Genomic DNA, 12,203 nt, shown 5'->3' with positions numbered 1-12,203 from the left:
TTCCTTTCGGATGGTGTTGGAAAACATTGCAGGAAAACCATGGATACCTACGAAGAAATTCCAAAATTTATTCTTTTTGCCACCAGGGGCCCAGCCCAAAGGTGACGAGTAGAAGTGGTCAATTTTTTTTAAGAGTTGGGGTTTGCAGGAGTCCAGCTCAACGCTCGTAGGGGGAAGACAGCGTTCGGAGGGTGACATCAGCCTGCAGCGGGGGCCAGGAGCAACAGAGTGCAGGAGTCTGGTTTTCATTTACAGTTTGGGTCAGTCCGCAGTGAGGATGGGGAGAGGAGGGGTCGGGGAGGAAGGGAGGGAGGAGGAGGAGGAGCTGGAGGAAGCCCTGACTGTATCCCTGGCCCCCGTCCAGCTCGGAGCTCAGTCGTCCACCAAAGGCCGCTCAGTTCTCCTGGGCTCCAGCCTCCTGCGAGGACTGCAAGAGGAGGTTTCCTGGCAGCGCCTGGAGTCCCGGCTCCCTCTCCTCGGGCAGAGAAAGGCTGCGGGAAGAGAAGGAGACGCGGTGTGTGGGGAAATATGCGTCCTATTCAAACATAATTGAACCTAGAAGCCCAGGGACACACACATCTTCAGGCTTGCTCAGGGGTAAGTGCGACTTCGCCTGTTTTCTCAAGTTTGCGGGCAAGAGGGCAGCGCCGAGGTGGCCGTTTCCCAGGCGGCTTTAGTGGCTCTTACGTCCACTGTGTCCGTCGGTTTTCCGTACGTGTTTTAGGTCTCTGCAAGAGTCCGCCGATTTCTCTTTCTCTCTTTGCGGCAGCTGAGTTTCCTTACCCTGGTTAAGGTCGCGGGTCGCCTGAGAGCATGACGGCTTTTAGCCCCGTCTGCGGCTGTCTCCGCGCCCTGTGGGGTCCTGACTGCAGTGCGTTTCGGCTCGTGATTTATTTGAAGTTGTCTCCTCCTCCGAAAACCCAGTGGGGATCTGCTTTGTCTGCAGAAGTGTCTTTGCTGAGATAGCAGGGGCTACCTGTGGGGCAGCTCCACGGGCAGACTTGCTCTGAGCTCTCGGGCGGCGACCCCGAGTCAGGGTGCGTCTGCTGGGTCTCTGCTCGGGGCCACCCCTGGGACGGGGCTGGTGGGCACCTCTGTTGCCTTCAGGAGATTGGGTGGCTCTGGTGCCCAGGCTCGGGGCTGAGGCAGGGGTCACTCCGTCGTCCGTTGCCATCAGGGCTTCACCTTCTCAGGGACCTGAAGTCACTGTTGTAGACGGTGTCCTCTGGGGTTGCTTAAAGGAGCTGCAGGGTCAGGGCAGGAGAAGGAATGTGGCGTTTGGGCGGCGTGCCGAGTGGATAAGGCAGGGCTTCTGGGGCTGCAGGGCCGGCCCGTGGTGCCCAGAGGTGAGGCCGGTGCCAAGCTGGGAGGCCCAAGGGCTGTTCCCTGGCCCGGAGGACGCAGGGTGGGGCTCGGGTCCTCTCTCCCCGAGGATGGAAAGTGTTCCCTGACAGTCGCCGGCCTGTTTTGGGGACCTGTTTTAAGGGCTTACTATGTTAGAAAATGGGCTGGGATTGAAGCAGGGGTGGGGTCCCTGGGAATGCCCCGGGGGGACTGGGGAGTGGGCGAAGAAAAATCAGCTCTCACAGCGAGCCCAGGAGCAAATTTAGAGGCTGGTGTGGACCCAAGAACAACCTTCTCTGAGCTCAGGGGAGGACCCTGCACCCCATGCGGATGCAGGGCTACTGCCCAAGCCACCCGGCCCCTCTGCCTGCACACGGCGAAGCCCAGATGGGAACCACGGGACCCCAGAGCTGCGAGGGTACTCGGGGCTCCTGAGGGAAACTTATCTCCAGCCTGGGACTCCCCAACTCCCCGGGAACCCACTCTTAATACTGCAGAAAACTGAACAGAAGTGGCTTTACAATCCAAATTATATTGCTCCTACCACAACTGTATTGAAACCGGTTGGTTGGCTGTGGATGGCATAATCGGGACTTCTGAGTTCTTTGCTGGGCTAAAGATAGTGGAAGAGACACTTGGTTGGAAGCCACTGGTTTTAAAACTGTGGAATCAGAGGCTCCAAGGTGTGAAATCCTTGTCGAGGCCACGGGTGTCTGAGATGGCAGCAAACTCCTCTCCCACTGCAGGGAGCACGGAGCAGATAAGCCAGCCCACAGCGATTCGCATCTGGATGGGAAAGCCGGTTTGGGCTCCTCAGAATCTACCAGCTAACGGAGAAAGAAGCGAGGCGGACCGCAGGGAGGGGCAGCGGCTCTGTGGCCGGAACACCAAGCCGGCCCCCCTCACTCCAGCCGCCCGGGGGTGGACGGCCCAGCGGGACCTGGGTTTGCCTCGTCCTGGTGTGGGCTTGCAGCTGAGCATTAAGGCATAGGCGTGGGAGGTGGGCTTTTGCAGAAACTGAGATGTAGGAAGGGCCATGTGTCTGGGGCCGTCTTTGTTTAGGCAAAGGGGCGAGGGTTTTTCATTACCTTGAGGCTTAGTTTTCTCTTTTCCTCACTCGTGGCAGTGAGAGACCAGTAAGCGGACGTCGAGTGGAGACGAGGACTTGGGAGGGAGCACGGGGGCGGTGGCGGGGAAGGGTGGCTGTCCTGCCTCTGCCTCTCTGGGAGTGGGAGGGTGCGGCCACGGCACCTTTCTGGGAGGTGGCTGGGGAAGCCTCTAGAATGTTAGCCCTTGGCCAGGGCTCTTCTCCCACTTGGGAGGGTGTGTCCCCCGCCCATGGCTGTGGCCCTTAGGTGATGGGACATGGCAAAAGTCCAAAGCTGGGCTCTTAATGAAATTTTTGATAACAGGTAGGCATCTTTCTGAGCAAGAATCCTCTTTACATCTGCACTTCACTTTATTTCTAGAGTGTTTAGAAATGACTACATCTCACTGGCTTATCAGACGTGCCCTTTGTGATTTAGTATCTCAGTAACTTTACATGTCACTGATGGTAGAGCAGGAAGAAACCCCTCTATTCAATCCATTATTGGTTATTGATTAGTGGTTCAAAGGAGGCTTCCCGTCCTGACCTCAGTTTCGGGTATGGAGCCCGTTGACTCTGGGGCTTAATGCCAGCTTGAAATGAGACGTCCTTCCCCTTCGGAAGTTGGTGGTGCGGTTGTGCCAGCGACTTGTTTCCTTGCTCAGAGTGTTTAGACAACGAACGGGATAAGGTATGGTCCTCACCAGCAGGCTGTCCCACTTCCCACTTTTGTGTGAAATTCCGCGTTTAGGATTTAAAATTCACTGACAAGTCATGAATTCTGTTGCAGGAGACTTTCTCGCAGGCATGCTAACAACTTTAGCAAAACATTTTTATTTGAAAATTAGTCTTTGTCACTGTTCTTTTTGGAAGAAGCCGAGAATGTGGTATCTCTTGGGGGAAGAATTGCAGGTGGTTTCCCCAGCCGAAGGGGACATTGTGTACTGGGCAGCTTCTCCACGCTGACCTACAGAAGCAACCTTTTCATGATGTCCTGGCTGTGGCAAGCAGTAAAACACTCACCAGTGCGACATAAATAGCTGATGGTGTGAGGAGTGGCCTGACGTTTAAAAAATGCTCTTAGTAGTGCTAGCTAAGGAAATGAAAGCCCAAAATGATTCAAATTTTAAGTCAGGGGAGCTTTGAAAGGTTTCTGCTGGTTCAGACAGCCAGCAGGACAGAGCTAGCAAGGACGGTCCTCTTCATTCCTGCATTTCTAGATGCACCTTCTCTGTTTCCACCGTCAAAGTTCCGGGAGACAATCCTACTCTTTACGTAAAAGATGTTGCTTGTCCCCTCGAAAGCACAGCGATGCATGTCTTATTCCCAGGGAGTACCTGCAGGTCCTCATTTTGCAAAAAGGGGTTCTCTTCAGGAATTCATTATATTAATTCTTGAAAATATAATTTTTAGTACATGCTGGTCTCTCGGTCCTATTTGGGGAAGGAGATAAGATTTTGAGTTAACACATTTATCCTGGTACAGCTGTTTCTGAAAAGGCAATTAGGTTTTTTTCCTCTAGAGGGCGGTGTATCCTGCTGAGCTCCAGAAAAATCTTGAAGTGGCGGCTGGAGTCTCCCAGGGTGGGGTTTCAGGGTTCTCGGGGACTCAGTGATGCTCTTCTCCACAGAGCTTTAGGACAGACAATTCAATACATTATTGTTATTATTGTTAACGTGGCTGTTCATGATAACTGAAGTGGATATAAATTTAGAGCTTTGTTTTTCTTCTATGCTCAGGTGTGTGCATATTGAGATGAAATTATGTCTCCAAATGAGGCATTCTGCATTCTAAAACAAGTGCGTTCCCAGGGCATTAAACAAATAAGACATTTTAAAGGAAACGTTTTAACCATATCTGTTAATAATTACAAAAGTTTAAATTAACTGGTACTTAGAGAGCTAGTTTGCCACATCGTGCCACGCTATATCCCTGTAGAATTTCTGAACTTTAGAACTGGAAGTGATGCTAAGATTAACCGACCCAGTTACTCCCAAAGTTTTCATTGCCTGTCCTTTGATATTTTCCCCTTTGATGTTTTCCTTTGATGGATAACTGGTTTAATGTATTTTAAAAAATTCACACAAACTATAATTATGAATATCTCATTTTAAATATTTGTTAATAAAAAAGGTTACTGACTTTCAGACTTACGATTGTTAGCCTGAGATAGTACCACTGTTAGGGCCCTGAGGTACAGAACGCCAGCTCAGAACAAAGCAACCTAACGCTTCGTTTAATCTCAGTGCCCTCGTATTCACTTAAGCTTGGTAAGACCTACTGTGCTCCATGGCATTGAGCTTCGAGGTTGGGGGAGGGGATATACATGAATAAGATGTGTCTCTGCTCTTCTAGTTGGCAAACAGAATTCCTATTTGGCTACATGAAATATTGAAAAGCTGTTACCTTGGCGGATGCTTTCCCTGCACCCTTTATGCTTCAGATGAGGAAATGGAGCTCAGAGAGGTGAGTGCTTAGTGCTAAGGCCACAGAGCCAGTAGGAGAAGCAAAACCAGCACCTTCTGAGTGCTCTGCACGCATCTGATGCGTCCAGCAAGCAGGTATCTGGGCCCTGGTACCTTAAAAGTGGGACAAGACTTTAAGGGTATATTTTAGGGGACCACGTGGAGAAAGACACTCTATCCCTTTCCCAGTCTTCTTTGGAGTAGCATCTTTTAAGTTGACTTAGCAGAGGGGTAACTGTTGTAAAAAAAAATCTGGAAAGAAAAAGGAGAGAAGAAAAATAAAACAAATACAAAAAGTTCTGCCAAGCCCTCTCCCAAAGGCAAACTGTGAGTCTTGTAAGGGTCTGGCTGCACTCGGCATCGTGCGGTCCTGCTGTTCTGGAGTTTCGGACTCGTGAACTGCACAGCAACGTCTGGGAGTTGGGAGTGCCCAGGGAGAAGCGCAATGGGAAACTGGATTTCTGTCCAGTCCCCCAGTGTGTGCTATACGTTCGATTTTCAGGGACCCGGAGCATCAGCAATTGGCCACTGGAAGGAAAAGCTCATGGGTCGGTTTAATTTCAAAATTAAAAATTGAGCAGCAGCTGGAGATGACTCAGGTCTCAAGGGAAACCGTTCCAGGAAACTGGCTTTTCACTTCTGGAATCTTCATTAATTGATTCAGCAGCCCAGTGCCGGCACCCAGTGTTAGCGCCAGCTCAGCTAAACCCACAGATGGCCTGGACCGCGCACCGGGGTGGGGGTGGGGTCTCTGTTTCTAACTGGGGCAGGGAAAAGCCATCACCAGTCAGAGCCTAGGCTGGGGTGGCGGATGGAAGACAGCGGTCACAGGACCGTTGCCTGTTCAAGCAACAGACAATTATCCTTAATTTACACTTAAAAAGTGAGGCTGGGAGAGGTTAACTGACCATTACTGACAGACACAGTAAGGAAGCAGATTTTCCCAGGTTATTACACCAAATCCAGTATTGATGATATTTTATCAGATGTTTCTACCCAATTTTTAAAATGGTCTCTATTTTGAGGAATCATTTTCTCTTCCATACTTGAATATGAATCAGACTGGAAAACAAACAAAAAAAGTAAATTTTCCTTACAGTGTGAGAACATTTCAGCCACTTCACCTGCACAATTTCACAGTGGAACGCGTGGTGTCGGAGAGGCCGGCAGCACCGCCGTTGTGTCCAGGAAAGGACGGCGGAGATCAGCAGCGCCCTGTGTCGGGGGCTTGGAATGAACTGGGCATCTGTGCAATTTCTTTTGAAGCATTATCTAACGCACTCTCTTTCTTCGCGGTAAAATGGAAATACTCTCTGCCTAGTGTTTTTAATTAGCAATACAAATGGAGACAAAGTCTCGTCTGGCTGCCATACATCCAGGAGTGTCGAATGCTTTTTACATTTGCGTGGTGACATCAGGCTTTTCAGACCACAGCAGATATGGAACTTTCTGGTTCACAGTTATCATCATGAATGCTAGGAATACGTTTTAAAGTAAATTTCCAAATATCTGGGCGACTAATCTGGAATTTCTTAAAGTTGCCTTTGTGGTAGGAAGGAAACCAGCCTCTGAGGAGCTTGACTACAGCCCGGCCGGTGCTCAGTATGTCCTTAAATGCCGTCTCACTTATGGACGCGGCCGGGTGCTAGAGGACATCCAAACCCTCTCTTTCTGTGTTGCTTTGGTACGACTCACGAGCTGCTGCACAGGTATTGCCGCGTGAGGTTTTACCAGGAGGAGCTGACGATCTCAGGTCAGCTACTCAGTATCTAACAAGGACACCAGCAGGTGACAAGGAGGCTGAGTTAAGTGATGAGAAGAGGTTTTGAATTTTGCTCTCACAGGATACATACTCAGTCTGAGTCAAATAGATTACTGTTCTATAGTATTTTCATAGAATAGATGTGCAAGATCCAAGTTGTAAAATAAATGGTAAAAAACCACATCTTGATGTATTTCTTGGGAGGGTTTCCTTAGGGTCGTTCCAAGTCAGTTGCTTTTGAGGATTTCTCCAAAAATCTTTCAAACAGCAACAGCATATTAAATTCTACTCTTCTCCTACCCTAAATGCAGGGCTTAATAAATCCCTTCTTAGCTTCCTCCCTGGGGGCAGAATGGGGACTCCTTTACCAGGATTCAGGCAAAAAAGAGGGAGAAAGAGTGAAATAAGCAAGAAATAGGTGCTCCCATTCCGGCAGGCAAGGGAGGGGTGTGGCAAAGGTGAGGGCGGGCGGGTGCCTCAGATTTACCGAAATCTGAGTTTTCATTCCACAGTGGTTGTGCGTGGCTCTCCTGCTGTGGTCTTTGATGATTTCTGCAGCTCCCACTTTAAACAGGACAGTTAGGAGTTAACAGGAGTCCCGGAACTTGATAGAAGGAATAGCCTGATGTTGAAAAGCAGTACTTGGAGAAAACCAAATAAATGACTTCAAAATGGGAGCTCTGGATGTGTTTAAGCCTTTGTTTTAAAATTACTTCCTTGTGTGTATGTGTGCGTCTCTTTCTTAAAAAAGATTTCCAGACATGGAAAATGTAAAAGCTTTTGAGTGGGCTAAATGAAAACTAATCGTACAGAATTGCAAAATAGCTTGGGAAAGTCTTTGGGATATGATTGAATATGATTTCAAGTTGAAGGGCTGTGTAGGGCAACTTTTACAAGAAGTACCTTTCCAAACTTCAAGGGAATGGCAAGCAAATAGAAAAAGGCACCTCAAATCCACTTTGGAGTGAGACAGAGTGGGGGAAAAAACAGAAATGGATAAGTCTAAATAGAAAGATGAGAATAAAAATTTCATGACCTCTCTTATTGAAGCTGTTGCCTCAGGACATAGAACCTATGGCAAAGGAGTCCCAACCCCCAGCCCAAGGGTCTTAAATGGTCATTTCTGACCTTTTTTTTTTTTTTTTTCCTATTTGAAAGAACAGCAGCAGGCAGCCAGGTTCTGTTGACACAGAATCTGTGGTTTGTCTCCACCAAGGAAGTCTATTCCCCCTACAAAGATACGGGGAGTTCCCTCGAGATCTGAGCCAGATTGGCACAGCCCCTAGGGTCTCCCGGGTCTCCCAGGGGCTTTGGAAACGCAGACTCGGGTTAGGATTGTGGTGCTGTCTGGTTGTATCTGTGTGACGTTGGCGAGTCACTTTGCCTCGCCTGGTTTCCGTTGCTCGTCTATAAAGTGGAGGGAAAAGTAGACGTTGGGTTGCCGGGAGAAAGGCGTGAAACCCCGCCCACGAGGTAGGAGCCCAGGCAGTATTACCAGTGCCAGGCTGTGTCCCCTTCCTGGGGAGCGCCGTGGGAGGGGAGTGAGGGGGGACGGCTGCCTCATTCCCCCTCATTAAAATGGTCAAGGCGGGTGGCCATTTAGCGGGATGGTGTTTGGCATCTTTTAATGATCTAAATTAAAAAAATTCTCCAAGATTTGCTGCCAGGGGATTCGGCTTTAAAAATTGAGACTCCAGGACATGACAAACAATAGAATAGATTCAATGGCAAACAAAAACATTAGCGAACACTCAGCAGCCTGGCTAGGAACCCACGTGCCACATGACTGGCTTCTAGCACGATGGCCCGAAAAGCCCGTGCAGCCGAGGGCGTTTTTCCCACCCGAGAATCCAGCTGATTCAAACCGGGTGGGTTGGTGCGTCGTCAGCGCGGGCTGGAGAACTCGTCACCCCGCGGTCCTCCTCCTCGGACTGGGAGGAACTTCTCTCCTCCCCCACTTCCTTTAGTACCCGGGTATATTCTGGAAAAAGTAATTCCTGCGAACTGTGTATTCATCTCATTATTTTGTGTCCCAGTGGAAAGTACCTCATTTGGGGAGCTGCTCCTCTAACGATGAGTATCTTGGAAACAAAAATCTTTAACATATGAGTGTCAACCAATTCAAAGTTCGTTTCCTCAGAGGACGGTTGCAGTGAGTGCTGGCTCTGAAAGACGTCCCCGATTTCCTCCTGCTACTATTTAGACTTTATGGAGTGCTCTTGGAGACAAGAAAAGAATTGCGGAATGGTTCCATAGTGACCCCACTCAACGGTGAATATATGACAGAATTGGTGAATTCAAGGGAGTCCACTGTGTGAGGAATCAGGCGGGTTAAAATCCGTAAGCAAAACGTGCTCAGGGTGCAGTTCACGTTCTCTGTCGATGTTGCCTGCCGAGCCCTCGGCGGCTCTTCCCACCCCCAGACTCCACGGTGCTCGGACAGACTCCTGTCATCCTGTCCTCTTCCTTCCCATGTGGGATACAAGGTCCAATGTTTTGCAATAAGACTCTGTAATGTTCTCATGCTCTTATTCTCAAACAAAAATACTACGTAAAATGGTATGTCTTGTGGATGGATTAAATATTTAAAATAATTAAACTGGATGTCCCAGAAGATTGAGTTACAATTTTTGACTGCAGCAGTGATGCTTAAAGTTTGGAGGTGGTGGTGGCACAGCTGCCATTTAGAATCACGCACGAACATGGACCTATCCCAGAAAAGCCACATCCACAGATGCAGTTTTGTACACAATGTGGGAAGGTCACAGACCCTTTGAATCTGCGGATCCCGTGTTAAAACACTGGTCTAGACCCATTACAGGTTATTTGGAAAGAGCTGGGCATATTGCTGGAAAGAATCTAGCACGATGCTTTCTTTAATATCAAAAATCTGATGGCAATTTTAGTGGAAAGAAGCAACATTCTAAAGTGTATATCATCACTTAATCGAGGCCAGACAAAAAAATCACAAACATTGCACTGGCTTTTGTTTTTTAAAGAAACACTCAGGAATGGGTCTAATAGAGTGTGGGGAAGGAAGGTAGAGTTTTCCAGAAATGTCTGGAAGAGTCCCAGGGTAGCACGGGCTTGAGGGATTGCTAGAGCAGAGGGGCAAAGCCAGGGCTGTGGACGCTGTGGGGCCATTCTCAGTGGGGGTCAGAGCAGCCCGTGGAGCGGTCGGTTTTCTACGCTGCCTGTGGGGAGTGCCCTGAGCTTGTGTGTGGCTAGAAACTGCTAGAACTTGGGAACATTATCAACCAAAGCACAAAGTGTTGGAGACTGCTCTTCTGTATTGTATATATCCGTGTCCAACGGCATGGACCGTTTCAAGCCAAGAGGCTTGGACTGTGCTTTTGCAGTCTTGCCATTATCACACACATTGCTGCAGAAAGAAATTTTTTTCTGCAGAAAGAAATACGTTCCGTTGATGACTGGCCTCCTGATCATCATTAGAACGGCATTCCCCTCTCACCATTGATGCATTTCCAAGGGAAACTTGTATTGACCAGTGGTTGTATTCTAGCTGCTGAGATCATGTCTTCAAGTTCACAGAATCTGAAACACAGGATAGATTAGTTTTGTCATAGGTGATACTTTTTGTTGACTTTCTTTGGCCACCCAAAACCACAATGGGTTTGGAGCTCATTCCCTTGTTTATGGCTTTGTCTTTCTCCATCCCAACAACTTTTGGCAGGCCAGGCCTAGGGCCCGCACTGTGTCCTGCTCTTCCTCATAGCTAGGTCTCAAGAGTCGGGTTCCAGCTCCTCCCTCTGGACCCGACCTCAGGCAGGAAGGATTTCATGGCAAATCCAGCAACTGAGCTTCATATTTTCTTTGTGTCCACTTCAGTCTTGTCCCTGAATTAGGGGCTGCCCCCTTGCTCTCCATGGCCCTCCCTGCCGTCTTGCTAAGTGGTCCATCTGGACATGAGTGTCCTGCCTCATTCGTGGCAAAGTCACATCACTAATCAGCCAGACAGACTTTCCTCTGCTGTCACTCTCTAGATGGCAAAGTTGAGAACATTAGACCATCCTCATCTCTGGTTTCATTAGCGAGGTGGGGAAATGGATTTCCTGGACTGTACAACGGACAGCCGTGAGCAGAATCACAGGGCCCATGGAGCACCTATGGCTGGAGGAAAGCTAAGAGGGAGATAGGAACTTAGACTTTAGGTGGAGCCGCTTCCATAGCTCAGAGGACACTAGTTAGGGCAGAAGTAATGTTTGTCTGGGTCTGAATGTTCATGTGGATTCTCTGTTACTTTCGTAAGACTCAAGTCTTTTTCCCCAAACCCTAATGTTTCGCATGCTGTACACTTCTTTTTCCTTTTGGAATCTTATTTAGAAGCAGGACAAATATGTTATTTGAATACTGCGGCACATACATATGCTTTCAGAAGTATTTAGTTGTATTATTTCCCCCTTTTAGCCCTTAAATTCTATCATACGTGGAAAAAAAGAGATGCCACATGTACGTCATTCCTGTTAAATTGATGGCTACATTTTAGGTGTATGCAGTTACCTATGATTTTAAAAACCAGAAGGTGGTTTCTCCTGTACTCACTTTTATTTATTTACTTATTTGTGGTAAAGAACACATAACATAAAATTTACCCTCTTAACCATTTTAAGTGTACAGTACAGTAGTGTTAATTGTATGTACCTTACTGTGCAACAAACATCTAGAACTTTTCGCTCTTGCAAAACCGAAACTCTATCTCTATTGAACAACTACCCTTTTCTCCCTCTTCCAGCCCCTGGCAACCACCGTTCTACTTTCTGTTTCTGAGAGTTTGACATTTTAGATAGCTCATGTCAGTGGGATCACACAGGATTTGTCTTTATGTGACCAGCTTATTTCACTTAGCATGACATCCTCAAGGTCTATCCATGTTGTAGCATACGACAGGATTTCCATCTTTTTTAAGATTGGATAATATTCCATTATATTTATATACCACATTTTCTTTATCTATTCATCTGTTGATGGACCTTAAGGTTGTTTCCACCTTTTGGATATTATGAATAATGCTGAAATGAACATGGAAGTGAAAATATGTCTTCCAGATCCTGTTCTCAATTCTTTCGGATATATATCCAGTAGGGGATTGCTGGATCATATGGTAATTCTATTTTTAATTTTTTGAGGAACCTCCCTACTACGGTGGCTGTCATCTCCCCATTGTGTAGCTTTATTGAAAAAACAAGATCATTTGATCACAGGGTTTATTTCTGGGTTCTCTATTCTGTTCCATTGGTATATATGTCTATCTTTATGTCGGTATCATATTGTTTTGATTACCATAGCTTTGTAATATGTTTTGAAATTAGGAAGTGTGATGTCTTTAGCTTCTTTCTCATTGCTTTGGCTATTCAGTGTCCTTTGAGATTCCATATTAATTTTAGTATTTTTTTCTATTTCTATAAAAAATGCCATTGGGATTTTGATAGGGATGGCATTGAATTTGCAGATTGGTTTTAGTAGTGTGAATATTTTCATGATATTAGTCTTCATATCCATGAACATAGGATGTATTTCCATTTAT

The 12,203-nt window shown here is 47.3% G+C and overlaps 1 protein-coding gene across 1 annotated transcript in view; it reads left to right on the top strand.

Moving 5' to 3' along the window:
- Positions 1–374: 374 nt before the first annotated feature.
- The window catches only part of COL6A3 (collagen, type VI, alpha 3), an 84,038-nt gene continuing 72,209 nt past the window's right edge, over positions 375–12,203 (top strand). The window contains exon 1 of the mRNA XM_012648820.1: positions 375–597. The gene's annotated coding sequence lies outside the window, so the exon portion shown is untranslated. The remainder of the gene's footprint in view (positions 598–12,203) is intronic.

Source organism: Propithecus coquereli, unplaced genomic scaffold, assembly GCF_000956105.1.
Source record: "Propithecus coquereli isolate 6110/MARCELLA unplaced genomic scaffold, Pcoq_1.0 Scaffold295, whole genome shotgun sequence".
Classification (NCBI taxonomy): Eukaryota; Metazoa; Chordata; class Mammalia; order Primates; family Indriidae; genus Propithecus; species Propithecus coquereli.
This window is presented reverse-complemented; position numbering and strand designations above follow the sequence as displayed.